General features: G+C 39.4%; 1 long non-coding RNA gene across 1 annotated transcript in view; it reads left to right on the top strand.

Moving 5' to 3' along the window:
• Nucleotides 1-18477, top strand: part of LOC122239598 — a 76991-nt gene extending 58514 nt beyond the window's left edge. Inside the window, exons 5-6 of the long non-coding RNA XR_006218830.1 lie at nucleotides 11977-12072; nucleotides 17076-18477. This is a non-coding gene — a long non-coding RNA (uncharacterized LOC122239598). The remainder of the gene's footprint in view (nucleotides 1-11976; nucleotides 12073-17075) is intronic.
• The last annotated feature ends 5639 nt before the right edge of the window (nucleotides 18478-24116 follow it).

Here is a 24116-nt window from a genome sequence, read left to right as displayed (position 1 = left end):
GAACATCAGCTTGGTATTAGGAGAGCAATGATATGAGCTTCTAATCAAAATTCACTGCATGAAGTTCTGTCTTTTCAATAGGGGACATTTAAAAAACCCAGGAGAGGGGGAAAGCAATAAACATTACCACAATGGGAAAGTCCATGATAATGGTGAAGGAGTCTACTGGAGGAATATTTATTTTCTTTGAGAAAGCAGCCCATTTTTCCAATGCAAGCCCCCTCCCTGCCGTAGCCTTTAATGACTGAAGACACTGCCATTCTATATTAGCTTTCAAAGGGGAAATGCATTTCAGCAGTTCCCAGTGACTGATCACAAAGCTAGTGGCAGCATCTTCCTCCCTGAAAATCTGCCTCCCAGACGTCTCTTCCTCTGACATTTCCTTTCCAGCCCTCCTGCAGCCAGCCAGAATCGCATAATGGGATGATTTGTCAGGAGATTCTATGTAGTCTCAGGGCAAACTTCCTATGAACTTAAAATCCTTTTTCACCTTTGGACACAGGGGAGTGTGGGTTGGGTGGTGAAAGCCCTGTGTGAGATCTGGGGAAAGGGCATGAATATCACTTCTTCCCATTACCATGGCTTTTCATGTTTTACTCACTTATTTTGCTTCTCACATAATGTTTTCAAAATAGCTCTAGGAGCATTGTTTGAATTTGCAACAGCCACAGGATAATTCACATAAAGTACTTTTTTTTCCTTCCCAGATGTTCAAGCCTGTGTTTGTGTATTTTTAAACCTGTCCATAGTTATTTCAGATGAATGGCTGTGTCTATTTAGCCCCCCTCCTGCCTGCCTTTGGCTGGGTCTGTGTATATGAGAACCTCTTTAAAGATATAAAAGTGTCCTGCGAGTGTTGTCAGCTGTGAAAGCTTTTGTGCAGGCTTCAGTTCCTTTGTTGTATGAACACCACAAGCTTAATATTCCTATAAAGTAGGTCTAGGACTTAAAAAAGGCTAGTTTGTCAATCTATTGATTGCCCCAGGCTAAGCAAGCTAATTCCTCAGCACTACCACTGAATGTATTGAACAGGCTGATCCTTCTAGGTCAAATAATTCACATCGCTAAAATAATATTAAGGTTTGTTGCGGCATAAGCCAAATAGCTGAGAAAATCCATCATTATCACCTGATGCCTCTGCCTTTTAATTTATATCATTATAGAAAGATGGAGGAAGGAGAAAAGAAAAGTACGGGGAAATGTATTCAAAATGATCTACAGTGTTCTTAATAAAAATGCCCTTCCTTTATGAGCACCTGAATGGGCATATAAATATAACCAGCAGTGGGAATTTTAACCAAAGCTTTACAGCTTTTTCTTTTTCAAGACTTCACCTTCATGACCAAGTTAACTTCCAGCTCCGGAGAGTTTCTGGTTTCCTTATTCATCTTGGGAGGACCCTTGCTCGATTTTCGTGTTGGCCTTTTACCAGTTTAAGTTGGATTCCTTTTGTACTCTTCCCCAAACTATTTTTTTCTTATAAAAATGGCCATTGTGAACATTTCTTAAAACTTTTGAGAATTACTCAGAAAATGAAAGCAACAGATTGGAGATTATCTTTTGGATAGAAGTTCAGGGGCAATCCCCATATATGATACTGGTGGGGTGTCTGTGAGCCTTGAACTGCAGACGGACAGAGCAGATTTTTCCCAGCTTTATCGGCTGTGCTGGGTCATCCTCAGATTTTGTCCTTTCTTTAAACAATTCAGAATTCAACCAGATGGCATCTCTATGGCATTCACAGCTTCAGTCAATAAAAAGAGCTGGGAGATGTGAATTTGAAAATGGGACACAGTGTCAGAGGATCCAAGTGTGTTATTTCTTCTTTGAATAACTCTGACTGGCCATGAGTAAACAGAAGGAAACAAACATGAAACTTTCAGGGTAAAGAAAATGTCTGGGAAAATTTGGACATTTACATAATGACTGAGCCCAATACTAGGCACTTTATAAAGGTGTCCAAAAATAGTTATGAAAGGAATACATGTAGGAAGGAATGAAAAAATATACACATTGAAAGGAAGGAGAAAAATAAGAGAAAGGCAACAGGGACATGGAAGATAGAGGCAAGTTGTTGGGGGTTGATTTTCTCATGAGTTGTTTTCTCATTGTTCCTTCTTAACATGATGGGATCTCTGCTTGAGACATTGAGCTGTGTTTATCCCTGGATCTTTTTGTTCCTTCTGGGCAGGTAATTGGCTCACACTGCCGTTACTCAAGGACCCAGCCTGCTCTGACTTCAGAACCTGCCTAGCGTAAGATGTCACAACAGCAAACACACCTTTAAATAGGTTATAACGGTATTACACATTAAAAAAGAATGAAATAAATCTTGTAAGCAAGCAGGAACTTTTTCCCATTCTGATAGGTGGAATGATTGAAATGTGTAGGCATCTGCATTTAGACTTTCCTTCTAGCTTAGTGGTTCTCAAAATTAAATCTCAAAATAAGAATTCTGACCCCAGAATTGAATATAATAAATCATAAACACTACTTTGTGGGTGATGTTAATGATAATTTTATTTAGATGTAATTTATATATAATTTTTTTACATATTGGTTATATATAATTTACATAATTATTTACATATATCATACATATGTTTTTTAAAGGTAATTTTATTTATTTTATTTTGCCATAGTCACTGGTTTTAGAACCTAAGTCTCTAACTAAGTGCAACTCCACTGTAGGTTCTCACAGGCTCCAGGAGACAATTTGTATGGAGGGTGGGAGAGTGTTCTGGGGACAGCACATCTGGTGTCCGTGCGGAAGGGGCAATACTGAATACAGCACAATGTTCTTCACACAGCTCATTGTTGCAGGGCTTAGCCCTATAGCACTTAAGGGAACAAAATGAGGGGAAATGAAGGGTCCTTGAAGGATCCACAAAGGGTCCTTTCCCCTTGGAATCTGTGTGAACCCGGAATGGATGATAAGACCAAGGCTTGGCACGCATCATCTCACCTCTGCAAGTGGACAGGAAACAGATGAAGGTGTCATGATTGGGTGGTATTGGAGCTTTGGTGGTATGCGTTGTAATACGAGATTACAACATCATGGGGATCCATGAGAGGGCATGAGGAATTTGGTAACTGTTACGTTATAGGACGGTGTATCTTTGAGGGGACTTCTGAGGTTAGAGGCAATTTACCAAAGTGGTTAAAGGTTCTGATTCCAGTGACCAACATATTGGGTTTATATCCTAGCTTTGCCATTTAATAATTCTGAATTCTTGGGCAAGATACTGATCCAAGTCTCAGCTTCCTGTTTGTAGAGTAGATCATAATTTTATCAGCATTGTAAGGTGGTGGAGATAATATACCTAGCGCACCTGCACATATGGTAGTTATTACTATTATTTCTCTTGTTTGGGACACCTTTCATAAGAAGACACAAGATTTTGAAGTGTTCATCTATCCACCCATAATTTATTGTGTATGTACCACGAGTTGAGCACTAGACCTGGCTCTGAGGATATAAGAAGTAAGTGAGCCGGAAAGTAGGTATGGCTGAAGAAAAGCTATTTCATAGAAGATGTGGTATCAGAATACTTGGACTGGATTGGATTGTGACTGTGATTTGGAATAAAAAATTGGCACTATAAAATTGGACCTTAGTGTTCAAGTGAATATTACACTTGAGCAAGATTCAGCGACATTAAACCTTCTGTCATAAAGACAGAGGTAATGGCTTTTTGTGGGCAGAGTAGTAGAAATGCTTCAATTGTTAAGTATTTATATAACCCTTTATATTTGCAATGTATGCACTTTATCATTTCCCAGAAGTTAATGTCTAGAAATATTTCCTAGTGGGAAGAGAATGTTCCCAGTAGGTTCTGGGCCATACCTAGTGGTTCCTGAGTTTTTGGCCAATATTAAAGGACACTCAAGAAGTCTGTATTAAATAAAGGAGGCAAAGGGCTTTAATATAAAGTAAGGAGAGGTGACAATCTCCCCTTGGTTTTTGAGTTATTTTCCTACAGCCCCAAATCTGAGGGTGTCATGGAGAGTAACACAGTCCTTTGAAGATGCGTTCAACTCCTCTTGGCACATTGGACCAGAAACTTGTTGTGGCTCAGCTCCATTCCTCTTCTTTTCCATGTGATAACTCTTTCAGGGCTTTCTGTGTTGTGGGGCATAGGGCATGGGGCCATGAAGTGGCCTATAGACTCATAATATGCATGAACAGAGATCAGGGATTAGGACTCATGATACTATGCAGGTATGCAGAGGTTAAACATAATGAAACTGCTTATTTTTTTTTTTAATGTTTACTTATTTTTGAGAGACAGAGACAGAGTGTGAGTGGGGGAGGGGCAGAGAGAGAGAGAGAGAAAGACACAGACTCTGAGGAGGCTCCAGGCTCTGAGCTGTCAGCGCAAAGCCTAACGCGGGGCTTGAACTCACAAGCTGTGAGATCATGACCTGAGCTGAAGTCGGACGCTTAACCGACTGAGCCACCCAAGATGCCCCAAAACTGCTTATTTTTTCATGTGAAATTTCTATTTAATGAAAACCACTATTGTATTTTCAACTAAGAATAGAGTTGATTATATTAGTCCTCCAGTTGAATCATAATTTCTCCCCAGGAGTATGGTTTTGCTATCTGGGTGTTACTTCTCTCCACTTCTCTACATACACAAATAGTAATTAATATTGTGGTGCCTCTACTTTCCAGCTCAGAGAGCTCAGATGTGCCTAGTTTAGCCCTCTTGGCCAGGTAACAGTGTGGTAGTGCCTCTAGATTTCTAAATCTAGAATAAATGAAATAAATCACACACAGATGATTCCCAGGTATGTTTTTCAGTGCTACATGATGTGACCTCCTGTAATGCAATGAGACTTTGAACAAATGTGCCAAAGTATATACATCCAAATAAGTGTCGTGTCCTTCTGATCCTCACCTTGGAGGGTCACACAGTTACTTCAATAAAGCAGCCACTGCTTGAAACATTTCTGAAACTTCTTTTAGGGAGTCCTTTTGAATGTTGACAAATCTTTATTCTTTAAAGGTGGATTTGGTCTTTGGAAATATCTACAAGTCACTTAGAATCGAGCCTGATAAATAAGATGCGTCATGAAATTGGATGGTTCTAATTTTTTATCTAAATAAATGTGATTATAAAGCTTTGCATGAACTTAATTCCCCTGTGTAATTTATACACTGCTCTGAAGGCAGTTCTAGGAACATTTTGGGCGATGGAAGCATGACTGAATATATATGTTCTTTGAGGTGATTACTTTGAAGGATGTCATCAGGAAGTCCACAGAGTTTTATTTCTTGATACCCACACTTTGCATATTACACATTTACACATGTACAGACTGAGTTGGTGGGCATGTTAAATCATCTTTAAACATTTTTATGGTTTAAAAAAGTGATCTTTTCAAGAGCAATGTGTTGTCTCAACAGCTATTTAAGCAGATTCCTTGCAAAATGTCCCATCTATCAAGATGTCCTGGATTGCTATGTATTAAATTCCCTTTTGACTCCTTTGTTCACATTACTTGTAACTTTTTCATTATGTAAATACAGAAAAATGATCTTGTACATGCTTGCTGCTCTCTGCCCATTTCATATTTATGAGATAGAGAAAAAGTTAGAAAGGAAGTGCTGAATGAGTGAACATTAATAGACTCACATATCAACCTATGTAAAAAATATATTTTTATGAAAATTGAAGTTACATGCTTTGAAGCACAGTACATTGGGGATAATGAAGCTTAAAGCAAAGTTTGAGTTCAGAAATATATGAAATAAGAACACAATAATCCACGGTAGTACAGAAGTCAGAGGTGTAGTATGTTGAAGCCCAGGAGAGTTGAGTTTTTTCCTTCAGGTAAAAATTTCATGCTGTAACACATCCAGATGGTACTATGGTTGCCATGTGGTGGTGTGCTTTGCCAGCAGCAGAGCCTATTACTGAATTCTCAGGAATTCTGTGAGCCAGTTGATATCATGTAGGTGACCTGAAGTTGGCCATGGCAGGAGTTTATGCCACAGTTATTGGCAAATGCTACAAGAGTGATTTTTCCCTCTCTGAGAGTTGGTTGTGAAACATTACTACAACACTCCTAGTTGTATGTATGCTTCAGTTTTACTAGTCTTCACCCTCCATTTGGAGGAATTTTAGTTAATTATAGTGCCATTAGCATGTGCATAATCCTCAGCACTTTCTACTTTTGTACCAAGGACCCTTGGAAACCAGGGTTTCTTACATCAACAGGAAAGCAAACTGGTTACTGTATTCTGTGGCATTGTAAGAGAGGGCTATTGTGAGCAAGTCCCTGAGATTTTCTAGAATTCTTAGGTTCAGCAAAGATAAGATGCCACTTGCTTTCTTCAGCTCAAGGAAGTTGTGAGGATTTATAAGGATAAAAGATTAAAAATTGGCTATAAAGTAATGATGCTCATTTGCATAAATCAGACACCAAGAAGCCCCATGACTTGATCTTTATCCCTTGCTTGTAGCATGACTATGACGCAATACGAATTGTTAAATCCATAGACCAGAGTTTTGACTGCTGACTGAACGTTGTCTCCTTCGACCATATCCCTTTGGGAGGCAGTGCACGTGTTTGAGTGATGGTACTGTTGCCCAGAATATGTTTTGATCTTCTTTTGGAGCCAACTTCAGAATCACTTTACAGACCAAACAAGGGAAGTCATTTAATTATTTTAGAGTCACAACTCCTCTTGTACTCAGAACAGTGTTACCTGACAAGACGATGCTTTTATTTATCAGAGTAGGCCTCAAATGACTTGGGTGCAGTTTTGAGAAGTTAAACCTGTTAAAAGATACAAATTTACCATCACTAGAGATAGCTAAAAAGGGGGAAGAGGTAGAAAAGAGGGACCAGATACTCTCATGCATTGTTTAAGAGGGTATAAATATACACACCTCTTTGGAGGGCAATTTGGAAATGCTTATCAAGTATAAATGAACTTGACTTCTGACCCACAATTACACTTCTTGGAATTTATTCAACAGACACACTCCTAAAAGCACAGAAAGAATCTTGTACAGAACATTTACTGCAACAGGAAAAGATTAGAGGAAACAAATCTCCAACAATAGGAGACAGGTTAAGTAATTGTAGAGCATTCATAAACTGGAACACTGTTCCATCATTAGTGAGAATGAGGCAGAGCTGTATATATTGATAAGGAACAATCTCTAAGATATTAAGTGTAAAAACTAGGTACAGAAGAGTGTGCTTCAACCTTTGTTAAAAAAGGATATGCATATGTATTAATTTATAAGCTTGTAAGCATTCTGTATCTACATGTCTGTATTATCTCATCTCTAGAAGAATTTGAAGAAACAAGGTAGAGTACTGATTCTAGGGAAGGGAACTAGGAAACCAAGAGAAAGGTTGAGAAGTAAATAATTTTTCACTGTGCAATCTTTGAATTTTGAAACACACATTTTCATAAAACAACAAAAAGAGAATAAGTGTCAGGCTAAAGGTGATTCTCAATTCCTACAAATTTTAAACGGTGGCAGTACTACTGTTTACACAAATAAATTATAAGTGTGCTGTGAACAGAGATTTGCCACTTGCAGGGGCCTAAGATGCTTGAATCTAAATATACTGACATGTTTGTTAAAGAAATGTTTCGTTACTGGGGCGTGTCGGTGGCTCAGTCAAGTAACCTTACAACTCTTGGTTTCTGTTCAGGTGGTGATCTCAGTTTGTGAATTTGAGCCCTATGTTGGGCTCTGCACTGACAGTGTGGAGACTGTTTGGGATTCTCTCTCTCCCTTTGTCCCTCCCCCACTCATGCTTGCTCTCTCTCTCTCTCTCTCTCTCTCTCTCAGAATAAATAAATAAAACTTTAAAAAAAGTTTAAAAAAAACTTAAAAAAAACCCAGACACATAGACCAGTGGAATAGAATAGAAACCCCAGAATTAGACCCACAAAAGTATGGCCAACTAATCTTTGACAAAGCAGGAAAGCATATCCAATGGAAAAAAGACCGTCTCTTTAACAAATGGTGCTAGGAGAACTGGACAGCAACATGCAGAACTCGACCACTTTCTTACACCATTCACAAAAATAAACTCAAAATGGATAAAGGACCTGAATGTGAGACAGGAAACCATCAAAACCCTAGAGGAGAAAGAAGGAAAAAAACCTCTCTGACCTCAGTTGCAGCAATTTCTTACTTGACACATCCCCAAAGGCAAGGGAATTAAAAGCAAAAATGAACTATTGGGACCTCATGAAGATAAAAAGCTTCTGCACTGCAAAGGAAACAATCAACAAAACTAAAAGGCAACCAATGGAATGGGAAAAGATATTTGCAAATGACATATCGGACAAAGGGCTAGTATCCAAAATCTATAAAGAGCTCACCAAACTCCACACCCGAAAAACAAATAATCCAGTGAAGAAATGGGCAGAAAACATGAATAGACACTTCCTTAAAGAAGACATCCAGATGGCCAACAGGCACATGAAAAGATGCTCAATGTCACTCCTCATCAGGGAACTACAGGTCAAAACCGCACTCAGATACCACCTCATGCCAGTCAGAGTGGCCAAAATGAATAAATCAGGAGACTATATATGCTGGCGAGGATGTGGAGAAATGGGAATCCTCTTGCACTGTTGGTGGGAATGCAAACTGGTGCAGCCGCTCTGGAAAACAGTGTGGAGGTTCCTCAAAAAATTAAAAATAGAACTACCCTATGACCCAGCAATAGCACTGCTAGGAATTTACCCAAGGGATACAGGAGTGCTGATGCATAGGGGCACTTGTACCCCAATGTTTATAGCAGCACTTTCAACAATAGCCAAATTATGGAAAGAGCCTAAATGTCCATCAAGTGATGAATGGATAATGAAATGGTGGTTTATACACACAATGGAATACTACATGGCAAAGAGAAAGAATGAAATATGGCCTTTTGTAGTAACCTGGATGGAACTGGAGAGTGTTATGCTAAGTGAAATAAGTCATACAGAGAGAGACAGATACCATATGTTTTCACTTTTATATGGATCCTGAGAAACTTAACAGAAGACCGTGGGGGAGGGGAAGGGAAAAAAAAAAGGCTAGAGAGGGAAGGAGCCAAAACATAAGAGACTCTTAAAAACTGAGAACAAACTGATGGTTGATGGGGGTGGGAGAGAGGGGAGGGTGGGTGATAGGTATTGAGGAGGGCACCTGTTGGGATGAGCACTGGGTGTTATATGGAAACCAATTTGACAATAAATTTCATATTAAAAAAAATAAAACCTTGAAATACACTGTGGAATTTAAACACCTGTAACTGAGCTTGAGAATTTCATATTAAATACACATAAATAAGGAAAAAAAAAGAAATGTTTTATTACTTTAATCTCATTTTCAGATTAATCTCATTTGCAGGAATTCCAGTTGGCAGGAAGGTGCTAAAGAAAAAAACTCATCCTTGGACCTTGATGACTCCTCAAGGGCAGGGACCACACATGTTAATTCACATGGAAGCCTAGAACGGTGTCTGAATCTCAGTCAGAGTTCTTGGCTGCAAGCACTATACACCAACTCTAGCTAATTTAAGTAGGAAAAGAGCTTATAAAAAGGATGTCAGACAGCTAACAGTATTTTGGGAGAGGATAGAGAACCAGGCTTAGCAGTAGGTAGCCAGGACAATGCCCCAATCATTCTAGAGTGAAACACCACTACTGATACTGCTGAACTCAAAATGTCTGAGTTGGGACCACTGACACACTCACACTGGACCCTCAGTGAAGCTGAAGGCCCACATCACTTTACTCCCATCCTACTGGTGAGAAATTAGTCACATAATTAACAAAGAACTGTATTACTTATGCTGAATGGCCATGTACCTAGCTAAAACTTTGATGCTCTGTTACAATAAGAATGGAGGGGAGAATGGGTACTGTGGGACAATGAACAGTCTATCCCACAGAAAAATGACACCATACTGAACTCAAATAAAAGCTGACAAAAAGGTAGGTAAGAGCCATCTTCATTTGGATTTTGAAGTGAAGTCATTAGGCTTGAGTCAGCTTGGATCTATGTTCCTAAGAACTATTTTTTTTTTTCTGAAAATATACAAAGCCAATGAAAAATACGAAAACCATTATTTTTTTTAAGATTTTGTTTTTAAGTGATCTGTATACCCAACATGGTGCTCAAACTCACAATCTTGGGATCAAGAGTCACACGCTCCACTGATTGAGCCAGGCAGGGATCCCAGAAAACAATTATTATTTATATATTTTCATGTTGATTATTTTCTTGTTGTTTTTGCTAAATTGCTGGGCATGGATCCATGGATAGGCATCTATGAGTCTGCTGATAGTTGGAGTAAGGGAAGTACTATTATAGTTTTGTCTTATAGAAATGAGTATTTTTAGGTTTGATGATTGATCAGATTCGAGCATGTGAGTTTTTCTTTTTGGAGAGGATTGGAACTCATCAGAGAGAGTGTCCCATTCTGCAAGACTGTTAGTGGGTTGGAGGAGCTCCAATTGTCAAACTTCTTTACCTGAGAAGGTTGCTCTTCTTAATTAACAGGGAACTGCCATCTTCTGGACTCTGATAAACAGCCAGGTGATGTTCTGGCTCATGGGAAACTCCAAGTAGCTGTGTGAACGTGTTTTCTCTTCTAAGTAATTGCATTGTCCCCTTTTCTTTTTCCTTGAACAAAATGACAGCTGGATAATCTCCAGGTTATTCAAGAATTTAATAATATTTTTATTGTTTGAGTGTGAGATGTTTTCCATGTGTGAAATCCCATGTAAATTGAGAAATGGGGAGTAGTGAACCCAAGAGGATGCTTGAACCCCAGTAGAGATTCCAGTCTTTCTGATGCTGAACAGTTTATTTGTAGAAGCAGTCTGTGCCTGAAGGATGGGCATGGATATATCAAGGACCAAATAGGAAGGTGTCTTTATATTAGATAGTCCATCTGTAGAAGAAACTAAAAATAAAGGTTGTAACCTCTCTCAAATTCAGTGGAATGCCTGTTTTGCTGGGTTTCAAGAAGTTCTTAACCATTTATGCAAATCTGAAAGTGGGGGGTCTCAAAAATTCCTATAAGAAAATAACTAGGAAATGAAGCTAACAGTTTTAATATTTTAATGTGCTAGCTCTTTAAGAGATGCTAAGTATTTCCAAGGAGAGCTAAACTGTAAATCATAGTCTTTAGCTTGCAAAAGTATATTGAATAGGCTAAAGAAAATGATCTGTTTGATAATTTCTAGTGGAATCTGAGATTTGAAAGCATTCACGTTTTCTTTCAAATATTCACATCCCAAAAGGTCTTATCTGACTTCTGCTTGTTTTCTTTTTTTTCTATTAGTTTTTTTTAAATGTTTGTTTATTTTTGAGAGAGAGAGAGACAGAGCATGAGTGGGGAGGGGCAGAAAGAGAGGGAGACACAGAATATGAAGAAGGCTCCAGGCTCTGAGCTGTCAGCACAGAGCCCTACGCAGGGCTCGAACCCACCAGCTGTGAGATCATGACCTGAGCTGAAGTCAGACACTTAACCTACTGAGCCACCCAGGTACCTTTGTTTTTTTTTTTTTTAAACGTTTATTTATTTTTGAGACAGAGAGAGACAGAGCATGAACGGGGGAGGGTCAGAGAGAGGGAGACACAGAATCTGAAACAGGCTCCAGGCTCTGAGCAGTCAGCACAGAGCCCGACGCGGGCTCGAACTCACCGGACCGCGAGATCGTGACCTGAGCTGAAGTCGGACGCTTAACCGACTGAGCCACCCAGGCGCCCCAAGGTACCTTTGTTTTTATTTAATTTTTCCCCAAGTACTCAGAAAAATGAGTTTTGAAAAGTTTTCAAATGTTACTGTTCAAAGAACAGTACTAGTCACTTGGTTTTTTCCTTCTTTGCCATTTTGTCTTATCGTCGTTCTCCTCTTTGTTTACTGGGAATGCCATATTTTATGTCTTTTCTCCAAAAAGACTCATTTCTTGCCATTTCTTCTGCTTATTCTCAGACTGTAGGTGCTTAAGGAATTTGCTTCTCTACCCTGTCATCCAGTCTCTCCTTCCAGGGAATGTGACTATGATGATAATTGTGCTACCTGGTTCAGGTAAATGGATTTTTCTTTGGGGGGAAGGCAATGCAGTTACTTTTTCAATCTCGTCTGTGTATATCTTTGTGTAGAGAACCGTGATTAAAACAATGGAATATGCATTGTAATTGAACCTCTCTCTTGGTAAGAGTGACCTTGTGCCGTGCCTACAATTAACTATAGCAAGGATACAAGTGTGTCTGTAAATGACCAGGCTGAAGGTTAATTAATACACAAACAGCTGAAAATGGAGCAGTTTGTCTTTTAGGCAAGCCAACGCATTTTACGATTCATAGATGGTTCTAAAAATAAAGATGTGCAGTAGATAGATATCAACTGCAAAACCATCCCTTCTCCCTCTCATCCCTATCATCCCTATCTCCCTATCATCTCCCTATCATCCCTATCATTTGAAGTTTGGCATCACTATAGACAATTTTGTCACCTGTCCATATTCACACGTTCCTTTCTCATTTAAAAAAATTTTGTAATTTTTCTACTACTACCCAACTTACCTAGCCTTAAGATCTCTGAGACACTTTGGATCCTCTATTGTTTTTCCTATAATTCTGGTCACTTGCCAGGCCTTGTCCATCCTTCTGTTTAAAATCTATCTCATCTTGGCAGAGGACCTGTACTCCTTTCTGTTTAAACTCCACACCCCTGGGTCAAGACCCAGTGGGTTATTGCAATTATCTTCTGCTCATCTCCTTTCTTTGGTTCCTATTGCTCCAATCTATCCTGTGCTTGACATTATTAATAAGTTCAGTCCTCCCAGTATATTGTTTTCATCAAATTCTATGATCCAAGCTAAAAAAGAAAACCAAAACCAAAACAGTCTATTGGTTTCCTCAGAGGAGAAGTTCCAAACTTCTTGACCTAGTTTTTAAGTTTCCTTTAATCTGACTCCAATTTGTCTCTTTTCACTCCTCATTTTACTTCTTTCACTTCTGTTTACATTGCCTCCCCAGTCCCCACTCTCCCGCCCCACCCTCCAGGCTGCTGTAATTCAAGTCCTACCTGTTCTTCAAGACACAACTCAAGTCTCATCCCATGATAAAGACTTCCTTGTCAATTTCAGCCCATACTGACAGGGCTCTTCTCTGAGCTCAGAGGATGTAGGATGTTGGATATTGAATTGCCAGAGGCCTGAGTTGTCACTGTCCATTGGCTCTCTCTATAGTCATATGGTTCATACCCCTATTATGTTCTCCTCCACTATATGTGGGGACAGTATCACGTTTTCTATTCTTAGCATGGTGCCTGGCACACAGTGCTTGGCATAATGATGAAATGAAAATGAAGCCCACATCATTGGCAGCAGACCTGGACCAAGGCTTCGAGAGTTTTCCAGTTCATGTTGCTGTCTCAGTACAGCTCTTGTCTACAGAACTGCGTAGGTCTCTCCCTTGTGTGGTTATTTAATAATTCTTATGTTTAATCCTTCACTGATCTTGAAATGTCTTTTAAATGCCCCTTCTTCTCCATTTCCATTCTTCAAATATAAAGCTCACTTTTTCCTTTTCATTTGTATCCCCTCAAATCCTAAGTCATAACAGACCAACTGTTGTGAGCTAAATTAATAGAAAAAATTCTGGAGGCATCTGTTTATGGTTTATCTCTGAGTGAGAGCACAATCTTTGGAGGGAGCAAACCTGTATTGAATGCTGACCATAGCTGAGAGCTGGCATAGTTTTTTTTCCTTCCAGATCCCATTTCTGGTATACTTTAATCTCAAATTTCCAGCTAAAACTGATTTTTGAGTGTTGTATGCTTTATACATTTCTACTGGGGGGATTGGCTCTTTCCCTTTTCCTCTCCACAAAGATGTTGAATTTCATCTGCTGTCTGCCTTCTAGTTTGGATACATATTCAAGGTGGCAATTAGACTAGTATCCCACACTCCTCACTCTGACATTTGAATTTTTGGGATTAAAAGTCACCTAAGGTTTGGAAATGTGTCATATTTCAGGTGGCATGGTTTAGAGAATGTATTTTATGTCTTTTCCTGTAGAAAAGTCATTGTTTTTTTTCCTGTTGAGCCAGGAGGCAAAACTGTGGGACTCAAATGTAAAACTTTTAATAGGCAATCGCTATCATTCCATATTCAATGCACAACCACAGGGTGCCTGGCACTTCCAGCGCTGCTGTAAATAACGGGCCCTTTACAACTGTACCTAAAATATACTTCGCTAATTTACTGGAGTGACAACTGCCATCTGTGTGGTATTAGAGCACTTTAAAGTGGCCAACGTTCTGATTGTTTGACTTGTTAAAAAGCACAGAACAGTTTTCACCCTGAGGAGGTGAAGGGGGCAGGATTTGAGTCACTCACAAATTGTTTCAAGACTCTGTTTCAGAAGTGAGGCCAGTTTTGATCTCACACCCTAAATTAACACTCCCAAACCTGTACATTTCCACTGTCACCTTGGAAGTGTTTTTTAAATGCCCCATCCAAGCCTCCCCACCAAAATGACTGCAAAATCCCTCTGGTTGCCTTTTCTGATGCTAGCTCCCCACCTTCCATTTTGTGTAGCATCTCCCTGCCATATTCATGGCTCTTAAACACCTCATTCATCATGTCAGTGACAGTGCTTTCTTACAGAAAGTCAGAATTTTTGGCTGCTTTCCCCATTCTCACAATCAGGTCTTTGTGAGTGTGGTGGGTCTCCCATCCTTCCCAACATCCCTTGCAGCCTGGGGCTTGGGAAACCTAGGAATTGGGAAGGGAAAAAAGCAAGAGGTTGAGTCAGTGACCTTCCCCTAAAGTCTACTAGACCCTTATGCATTGCCTCTATAAGAGAATTAGCGATCATCTGTTACTGCATTCTCTTATCCACATCATTCCATTTTATAAATGAGTGAACTCCACTTCAGAGCCTGTAGACAGTTGCCCAGGTTCACCTAGCTATTAACTGCAAGATGGCTCGACCCCAATCTATCATTTCTTCTCTTATTACCCTTCTGGGCTATAAAGGCCCTCCATGACTTTATCTCTCCTGCTAATCTTGAGTTCTTACAACTCTCTAACTCAGCCTGCTCTTCTGATTAGGGCAGGTATTTACTGTCATGTGAAAATGAAAGTTCTGCCTCTGTGACTATGTTCTTAGCTTTTCTCTTGCCTGTGATACCATCCTTTCTTCCTTTGAACTATCTTAAGTTTTACTCCTTGTGTCATGTACTGGAAAGAATGTGGATTTTAGAATCAGGTATTTAATACTGTTTGAATGATGACAGACAAGTTAATGAGTTTGTTTTCTCAGAGTATGGTTGAGTTAACTGAGGAAACATGAGAGGCAGAGTTCAGTTCCTGGCACATGGTAGGACATCAGATGAGGTCTCTTTCCTTTCTTTGTTCCCACTTCAATGTCCACATAGTCCGTGGTGCTTTTCCTGACCATTCTATCATTCACTTTCTCAGGATTCCAACAGTGTCTCATTTCAGGCCATCGTTATAGTATGTTTTCTGATGTTTGTTCTCTGTGGTAATTATTGATATTGTCTGCAATTTGTTCCCTCTTCCCTGTAAGAGGTTATCCATCTCTATTTCATTGAGGTTGGGCTTGATCATGTGACTTGCCTTGGCCAATGGAGTGTGAACAAATGTGACATAGCCTATGTTCTTCTTAGAGAAACTGTTTCTGTCAGCTCTCTCTCTCATCCTTTCAGCTACAAAAATGGTGTGTTGCACACAGGAGCTGCTCCTTTAGCTTGAGTCCTAAAATGAGAAAACATGTGGTGAGGCAGTAGTTGAGGTAAAACATGAGCACTACATAGATGTTTACTATTGTAAGTCTCTGAGATTGTGGGCACTGTTAACACTGAAGATTCACTAATCAACTCCTGTATTCTTTGTGTTAGTCTTGTTTCCCAAAGTAGTGTTAAATTTTTTAGTTCATAAGCTCAGGTGTTCAAAAAATTTAACAGGTTTTATTTCTATAGCAACTCTGCTTCCAAGCCCCTATTCTGCTGGATAAGTAAAAAAAAAGAAGCAACTTCAGTTTTCCTTGGAACTCTTCCCCACAAACAACTCCCTAGGATTTGGCTACAGTTATGAGGGCCTGACACCCTGGGATCATGGGTTTTGTTCAGATGGCTACCATCCCTGTGGACATGACCTCTTCAGGTCTGGTAGCTTTCTACAGCCATACTTGGGGCATAGGAGTCTTCAGCAGGGCTTCCCATGATCCAGCTGCAACCCATGACCACTCCTCTCTTTCTGATTCAGAGTGCTGCCAATAAGTGAGGCCCCTGTACTTGAGGCACACAGACCCTCTTCTTGTCTTCTCTCTTCCCCTAGGCAAGAGGCAACCCTTTCCAAACTTGGGGAGATCTCTCCTCTTTCAAGTTTCTACTAGAAATTCCATCTGTGCTCTTAAATCCTCTTCCCATAAAAATTGGAAAGCCTTGTAAGCTTCTCTTTTCCTGCCCTGCATCTATTTGCCCTGAGGCAAGGCACATAGAGCTGACTTAACCTATTTAATTTCGGTAGAAGAGAAAGGAAAAAAAATGGGGAACAAAAGTAAGTTAGTATTTCAAATTATTATCTAACCACATTTCTGATTTGGGATAGGGTTTCTCAACCTCAGCACTATTAAAAATTGGAGCTGAATAAATCTTTGTTGTGTGGAGTCTTCTGTACATTGTAGGATGTTTAGCAGCATCCCTGGCTTCTACCCAGTATATGCCAGTAACCTACCCCCATACCCTCCCTCCCCCCTTCCTGCCCCACTCCCTTCCAGGGGGAGAGGCAAAATCATACCCAGTTGAGAACCACTCAATTGGGTGCATGGATTTGGTGCATGGTTTGAGTTATATATAACCTTTGCTTTCCCCAAGATTTAACAGAGGATTTAATTAATAAGGAGGCACTTAATAGACATTTTCTGATAGAAGGAATGAAATAATAAATTTTATTTATATTTTGGTGGGGTGGGGGGGCTGCAGTTTCTCTTAAATAGGGAAGTGAAGGGAAACAAATGAGTTTGTCTTAAAAATATTTCTTTTCCGTCTTTTTGCAGGTATGCAATCTATATGGGTGAATGCTCAAACTAATTATTGTTACTGAGGAATTTTAATGAAATTCTGAATTCAGTCACTCAACCAGTGTGGTAATTAACAAAGAGTTGGTTGGGGAAGAACATTTATGAAAAGGAACAACAAAATAAATAATTTACATGCCAAAGAATATAATTCCTGGGAGGGCATGAGTCAGTTGTAGAGTTCTGCCAATGTCATAGTCCCAGAGTTTGCTGTGTGAGGGATTTGAAACAGTAAAGGATGAAAATGTGAATTGAAATCCCTTATGTTAATAAAGCTGCATATGTCATTGTGGTTCTAGTGTCTCTGAAGACTTTTCTACAATGAAAGGAGCTTTTCTTTGAACAGTGAGGTCTTTTGACATGAAGTTTCCTTAGCAGGGTAAGGATTTGACATTGGGCAAGAAAAGAGTTTATATATTCTTTGAGTAGGAGAGGTGAGTCCTATATGTGCGTATATTAGGGTTGAGGGAGGCATTAAAGAAAAATTGTTATTTATGTTTTATGGGAAATTAATCCTACCTGCTTTCTGGGAAACAACAGTGACCCAATTATGAAGGCAAAAAGACTAGCCAGGGATTAGTGTCACTTGTGTTGCATATGCCGCTTATTGCCTGTTTATAACAAAGTAGGTGCTTTTATCATAAGACACACAACAGATAGTCTGTTATCTCAAGCTTTTAGAAATTGATATATGCAAACACTTGGCAGAGCAGGTATCTTTGCAACCTTTCTTAATAATAACAGACTGCTGTTCAGCACCTGGGGTACAATTTAGCGGGTACATCTCATTTTGGCATATGTGTGAAAAGGAAAACCTTGTGTGGTAGGATTACTTTACCAATATGATATTTCGGAAATAGCTGAGATTTAAATTACCATGGGGCTGTATTATTAAAGTGAGAGATTTATTCAGTTTACACTACAAATCCCTGGAGAGATAAATGTGCTTATATTATGGTACAATCAGAAAGGTAAATAACAAGTCTGGACACCATTTTCTTTCAAGTAGTATTTTAGTTGTACGATGGTTTTTTAAGGATGAAAGCAGATAGAGGAGTGTTTAATCAGAATGTGAAATATTAAGCTCAGAAGGAACAAAGAATTGAAAAAGAAGCTTATTTTATACATAATAAGGTGTAATTTCTGACTTTAGAATAGTCTACTTTTAAATCTAAAACGTTACAAGAACCCCATACCAGATGTGGTATGTTGCTCATTTGGTGATTTACTGGTTCCTCTCCTTCCTGGTCATTCCCGCTGTCAGCAGGATCTCAGTACTGAGAGTATTTACCTTAAAAATGTTGTTATCCACAAAACATGTCTCACACAGTCTCTTCTGGCTTTCACTGCAGTCTAAGAGTTTTCAGACTTACCTTTCCTGGAGATCACTAATCTGAAAGCACCCCTTGCTTTCTTTCTCTGTGTTGTACCCATTACTTTCTTGAGATCAAGCCCTAGACCCTCTTTATTCTCAAAGTCTTCCTTAACATACATTGGTCAGTCTACTGATGACTTCCTTGCTGGTGTGGCCTCCACACATCATTTCAAAATTTGTTCCCACAGTGGGTTATGTCAACATATTCCAAAATGTGTTGCAAGAGATAAAGCTTGGTGGAATATTAATAATAGACATCACATGACAAAAAGGGCCCATGTTAAAATAAGTTTGAAAATCCTAAATGGACAAAATTTTGCCCCCTTACCTGCTGTACATCACCAGAACTTCTCAATGATGTGAATTTCTAACACTTTACAGTGATGTGATTTTTTTCTTATAATATTTATCAACATCTCACAGAATTAGCATTACATAGACCAGGACAGACATTGGGAATGCTAAATTAGACTACATGACTAGATAGTCTATATGACTAGCTGGCTGTACACATGCTGAGAATGAAGGGGGCAACTGAGTTCAGAGGTAAAGAATAAAAGCTTTAGTGGAAAGCTAGTGAGGGAACATTTATACAAAGATACCAGCCACTGGAGATGAAGACCAAATGGGCAGTAAGTCTGATCCATTTCCAGGTAGGCATTGAGAGTTTAGTGGATAGGTTGGCAGATCCAGCGGCTTGCGGAATAGAGAAATGGCTTTGAAAGTGCTGTGCTAAAATTGTCAGAAAACCAAAGTTGGAAAGAGATGGAAACCAGCATAATTATTCATAAGTGTAACATATACTTACTGGTCATGGATTGCATCTGGATCATAGGCAGCCCTGATGCAGACTACCATGCCTCAAGCATGGCCATAGAGAGTCACCAGAACTGAAGGGGTCATGTCCATAGGGATGGTAGCCATCTGAACAAAACCTATGACCCTGGAGTGTTGGGCCTTCACAATAACTGTAGCCAAATCCTGGGAAGTTATCTGGCAGGGAGGGGATTCCAAGAAAAACTGAAGTTGCTTCTTTTTTTGCTTATCCAACAGAATAGAGGCTTGGAGGCAGAGTTGTTATAGAAATAAAATCTGTTAATTTTTTTTTTTTTATCACCTGAGTTTAAGAACTAAAAATGTTTTATGAGGTCACCAAGTAGTACCCGGCCAGCTAGCTCATGTTCAGAGTTTGGAGTGGAGAGGAAGAGGAATGGAGAAAACCAGATCCTCAAGACATTTGTGCAGATGTTGAAAAGCCTGGGTAAGAGGTGGCCTTCCAGAGTGGTACTGTTCAGGAGTAGCCTGGGACCAGGGATATTCTCCTAATTTCCAAACCCCATTGCTAAAAGCAGGATGTGGGCTATAGACATACAGCCTGGTGACTTAGTAAGAGTACAAACATCTGGGGTTGGTTAGGAGTTGACAGTACTGTCCATGCCATGATGGAAACAAAGAGCAAATTCTTTCCTGCTTAATGACTTCTTGGGTTTCAGGAACAGAGAGCTCTGTTATAGTAGATAAACTCCACTTCCAATTTCTTTTCATTTGAGAAACACCTATCACATTTCTACAATCATTTATCTACTTTATCTCCCTCTTGAATTAACTCCCACTCACATTCTTTTATTTCCAATCACTGTTCAAAGACAGGCAAATTGAAGTAGTTAAAAAAAAAAGTAAGGCAATTTGAGCCCTTTGGAACAGTTCCTTATTCTTCCTGCCAAGAATGCCCTATGTCCACAGCAGGAAGTTCAATTAGCAAATCCATGAATCAGGATTTTAATTATACATTTATCTGAAAGGAAAATGCTAGCTTCACTTCTACCCTATACCTTACTTGTGGGAATCACAGCATGACATTGACTGAACCTGAGTGCCTGTGGTGAAATGTGAGATGGTGAAACGCAAACACGTTGGTGGAAATTCATTCACATTTGTACATGGGTGTTTCTGTATTTAGCAAGTAGCAAGAATTCTTGGTTGTATGAAAAAAATTAAAGTTGACTCTAGAAGGTTAAGAAATATCCTAAGTAAGAAATCTGCTAATTATTATTCCCTGCTATGTCCATAGACTGTATTTGGTTTTAAGTCATGACTAAGCATCTGAATGGTTTCTTTTACTTCAACCTTATCTCTACTGTTATCTTGCTTAGATGATATGTTCTTTAGGGCTGGGGAATTCCTCCTTCTCCTCTTTCTCCCTCACTTCATTTTCTTCCTCCTTTACCCTCCTCCCTTGTGCTGCTTCTTTCCAGTGCAGCTCTTGAAACTAGAGGCTCCCAAATGCTCATTTAGTATTTTCCACTAATATTTTTAAGGGGAAATTTTCTTTCAGTGCCTCTACCCTAACCTGAGTGGGAAGACTGGTAAAAGGATTGGCTATTGGGATATGTAGGCCCATCCTTTCAGAAGGTTGTACCCCCCACTGTCCTGGATGAGGAAAGAGAAACACTATTTTTCTGCTAGTATTTTAGGAGATTTTTTTGACCACATGAACTTAACCAACTTTCAATGGCTGGAGGTAGTTGAGAGAGAGAGAGAGAGAGAGAGAGAGAGAGATTGCTGCATTGAAAAAGGCCTAAGCACCAGACTTACAATAATTCCCCAAATCCTCTCCAAAAGCCAACAGATCCATCCTTCTCATGAGATTGCTGAAGTATGCTTGCTGTCCACAACTCTGTGATTGTATATATGGCAACCTTGACCTTTGATCTTCTGGGGGCTAATCTTGTTTTTAAAGAGTTTGAAACCATAACCAGACTCCTTGGCCCCCCCATATGAAATCTATAAAGTATTAAATTTTTTATTTCATATTTCAGGGAGAAACTGACATTCTTTTCCTTTCCCTCCTATACCTGTTCACAGAGGAAATTTAACTGGGCTCAAGGTTTACAGGCATGTTTGTTTGACTCAGGGAAGAAAAGAAAGAAAGGAAAGCCACCCTGCTTTAAGTTGTTCCTAGCAGTAAAGCAGTAAAGGGGGACCAAAGAGTGAATGTTTTCTGCTCCCGCTGGTTTCACTACTAATTTTATCCTACTATGACATATAACATCATACTTCCACACTGGTTAAACATACCTATGATAGAAAAGAACTTGTGGGGCAAGGAGGAATTAGAACTCTCTTAAAAAGAGACTGACCTCACTGACTGACCTTAGTGAGCTAAACAGCACCACCAAGTGGAGACCAGAGCCACTTACCCCAAGACCCTGCTCCCCTGTGCCATGGAGGTGCATCTCTATAGGACAAGTTTGTCTGAGAATCAACACAACTGACCCCTCCCCCAGAAAACCAGTACAGAGCCTTGGAGAGCACCAAGTCTACTGATCATAGAGTGCTGCAAAGAGTCACCTCTAGAGGAAATAAGATCTGGCTTCATTTTAATTTTAATTTTTAATCTTTAAATTAAAAAAAAATTTTTAAATTTAAATTTTATTCATTTATTATTTTTTGGATCTAGCTTCTTTTAACAAGCAGACAAAAACACACCTAGGATTTAGCTTTTTTTTTCCTGGAAAAAATGAAAAGATGGAGGAATTCACCCTAAAACAAAGAACAGGAAGAAGTTATGGCCAGGGATTTAATCAATACAGATATAAGTAAGATGTCTGAACTAGAATTTAAAACAACAATTATAAGAATACTAGCTGGGCTTAAGAAAAGCATAGAAGATACTAGATAAAGAACTAAAATCTAGGGGCACTTGGGTGGCTCAGTCAGTTGAGTGTCCGACTTCGGCTCAGGTCATGATCTTGTGGTTTGTGAATTTGAGCCCCGCGTCAGGCTCTGTGCTGACAGCTGGGAGCCTGGAGCCTACTTCTGATTCTGTGTCTCCCTCTCTCTCTGCCCCTCCCCCACTCATGCTCTGTCTCTCTCTGTCAAAAATAAAATAAACATTAGAAAAAATTAAAAAAAAAAGAACTAAAATCTAGTCAGGCTGAAATAAAAAAATGCCATAACTGAGATGCAAACCTAAATTGATGCCATGAAAATGAGGATGGATGAATCAGAGGAATGAGTCAGTGATATAGAAGATAAAATTATGGAAAATAATGAAGGTGAAAAGAAGAGGGAAAGGAAGGTATTGGATTATGAAGGTAGACCTAGGGAACCACTGACTCCTTAAAACTTAATAACATTCATATTATAGGAGTTCCAGAAGATGAAGAGAGAGAAAAAGGGACAGAAAGTTTCTGTGAGCAAATTATAGCTGAAAATTTATTTAATCTGGGGAAGAACACAGACATCAAAATCCAAAAAGCACAGAGAACTCCTATTAGATTCAACAAAAGCTGGTCATCACCAAGACATATCATAATCAAATTCACAAAATATACAGACAAGGAAAGAATCCTGAAAGCATCAAGGGGAAAAAAAGTTCTTAACCTACAAGGGAAGACAGATCAAGTTCACAGTGGATCTGTCCACAAAAACTTGGCAAGCTAGAAGGGAATGGCAGGATATATTCAACATGCTGAATGGGAAAAATAATGCAGCCAAGAATACTTTATCCAGCAAGACTGTCATTCAGAGTAGAAGAAGGAGAGATAAAGAGTTTCCCAGACAAACAAAAACTAAAGGAAGTTTGTGACAAGCCCTGCAAGAAATATTAAAGTGGACTCTTTGGGGAAAAACAGACCAAAAGCAAAAAAGACTAGAAAGGAACAGAGAACATCACCAGAAGCACCATCTCTGTAGGTAGCACAATGACACTAAATTCATATCTTTTAATAATTACTATGAAATAAATCGGGTAAATGTTCCAATCAAAAGACATAGGGTATCATAATGGATAAAAAAACAATACCCATCCAAATTCTGCTTTAAGAGACTCATTTTTGACCTATAGACATCTGCAGATTGAAAGTGAGAGGATGGAGAGCCATCTATCATGGTAATAAACTTCAAAAGAAAGCTGGAATAGCCATACTTCTATCAGATAAACTAGGTTTTAAACCAAAGACCATAACAAGAGATGAAGAAGGGTGTTATATCATAATTAAGGGGCCTATCCATCAAGAAGACCTAACAGGGGTGCCTGGGTATCTCAGTCAGTTAAGTGTCTGACTTTGGCTCAGGTCATAAGCTCGTGGTTCATGAGTTCAAGTCCTGTGTTGGTCTCTGTGCTGACAGCCCAGAGCCTGGAGCCTGTTTCAGATTCTGTGTCTCTCCCTTTCTCTGCCCCTCCCCTGCTCATGCTCTGTTTCTCTCCCTCAAAAATAATAAACATTAAACAATTAAAAAAAAAATTTTTTTTTTTAACTTTTATTTATTTTTGGGACAGAGAGAGACAGAGCATGAATGGGGGAGGGGCAGAGAGAGAGGGAGACACAGAATCGGAAGCAGGCTCCAGGCTCTGAGCCATCAGCCCAGAGCCTGACACGGGGCTCGAACTCACGGACCGCGAGATCGTGACCTGAGCTGAAGTCAGACGCTTAACCGACTGAGCCACCCAGGCGCCCCTAAACAATTTTTTAAAAAGAAAAGATCTAACATTTATAAATATTTATGCCCCTGACTTGGAACAACCCAAATATATAAAATAACAAATGTAAAGAAACTCATTGATAATAATATAGTAATAGTGGGGGACTTTAATACCCCACTTACAACAATGGAAAGATCATCTAAGCAGAAAATCCAGA

The sequence above is a fragment of the Panthera tigris genome, chromosome B3 (assembly GCF_018350195.1).
Source record: "Panthera tigris isolate Pti1 chromosome B3, P.tigris_Pti1_mat1.1, whole genome shotgun sequence".
Taxonomy (NCBI): Eukaryota; Metazoa; Chordata; class Mammalia; order Carnivora; family Felidae; genus Panthera; species Panthera tigris.
This window is presented reverse-complemented; position numbering and strand designations above follow the sequence as displayed.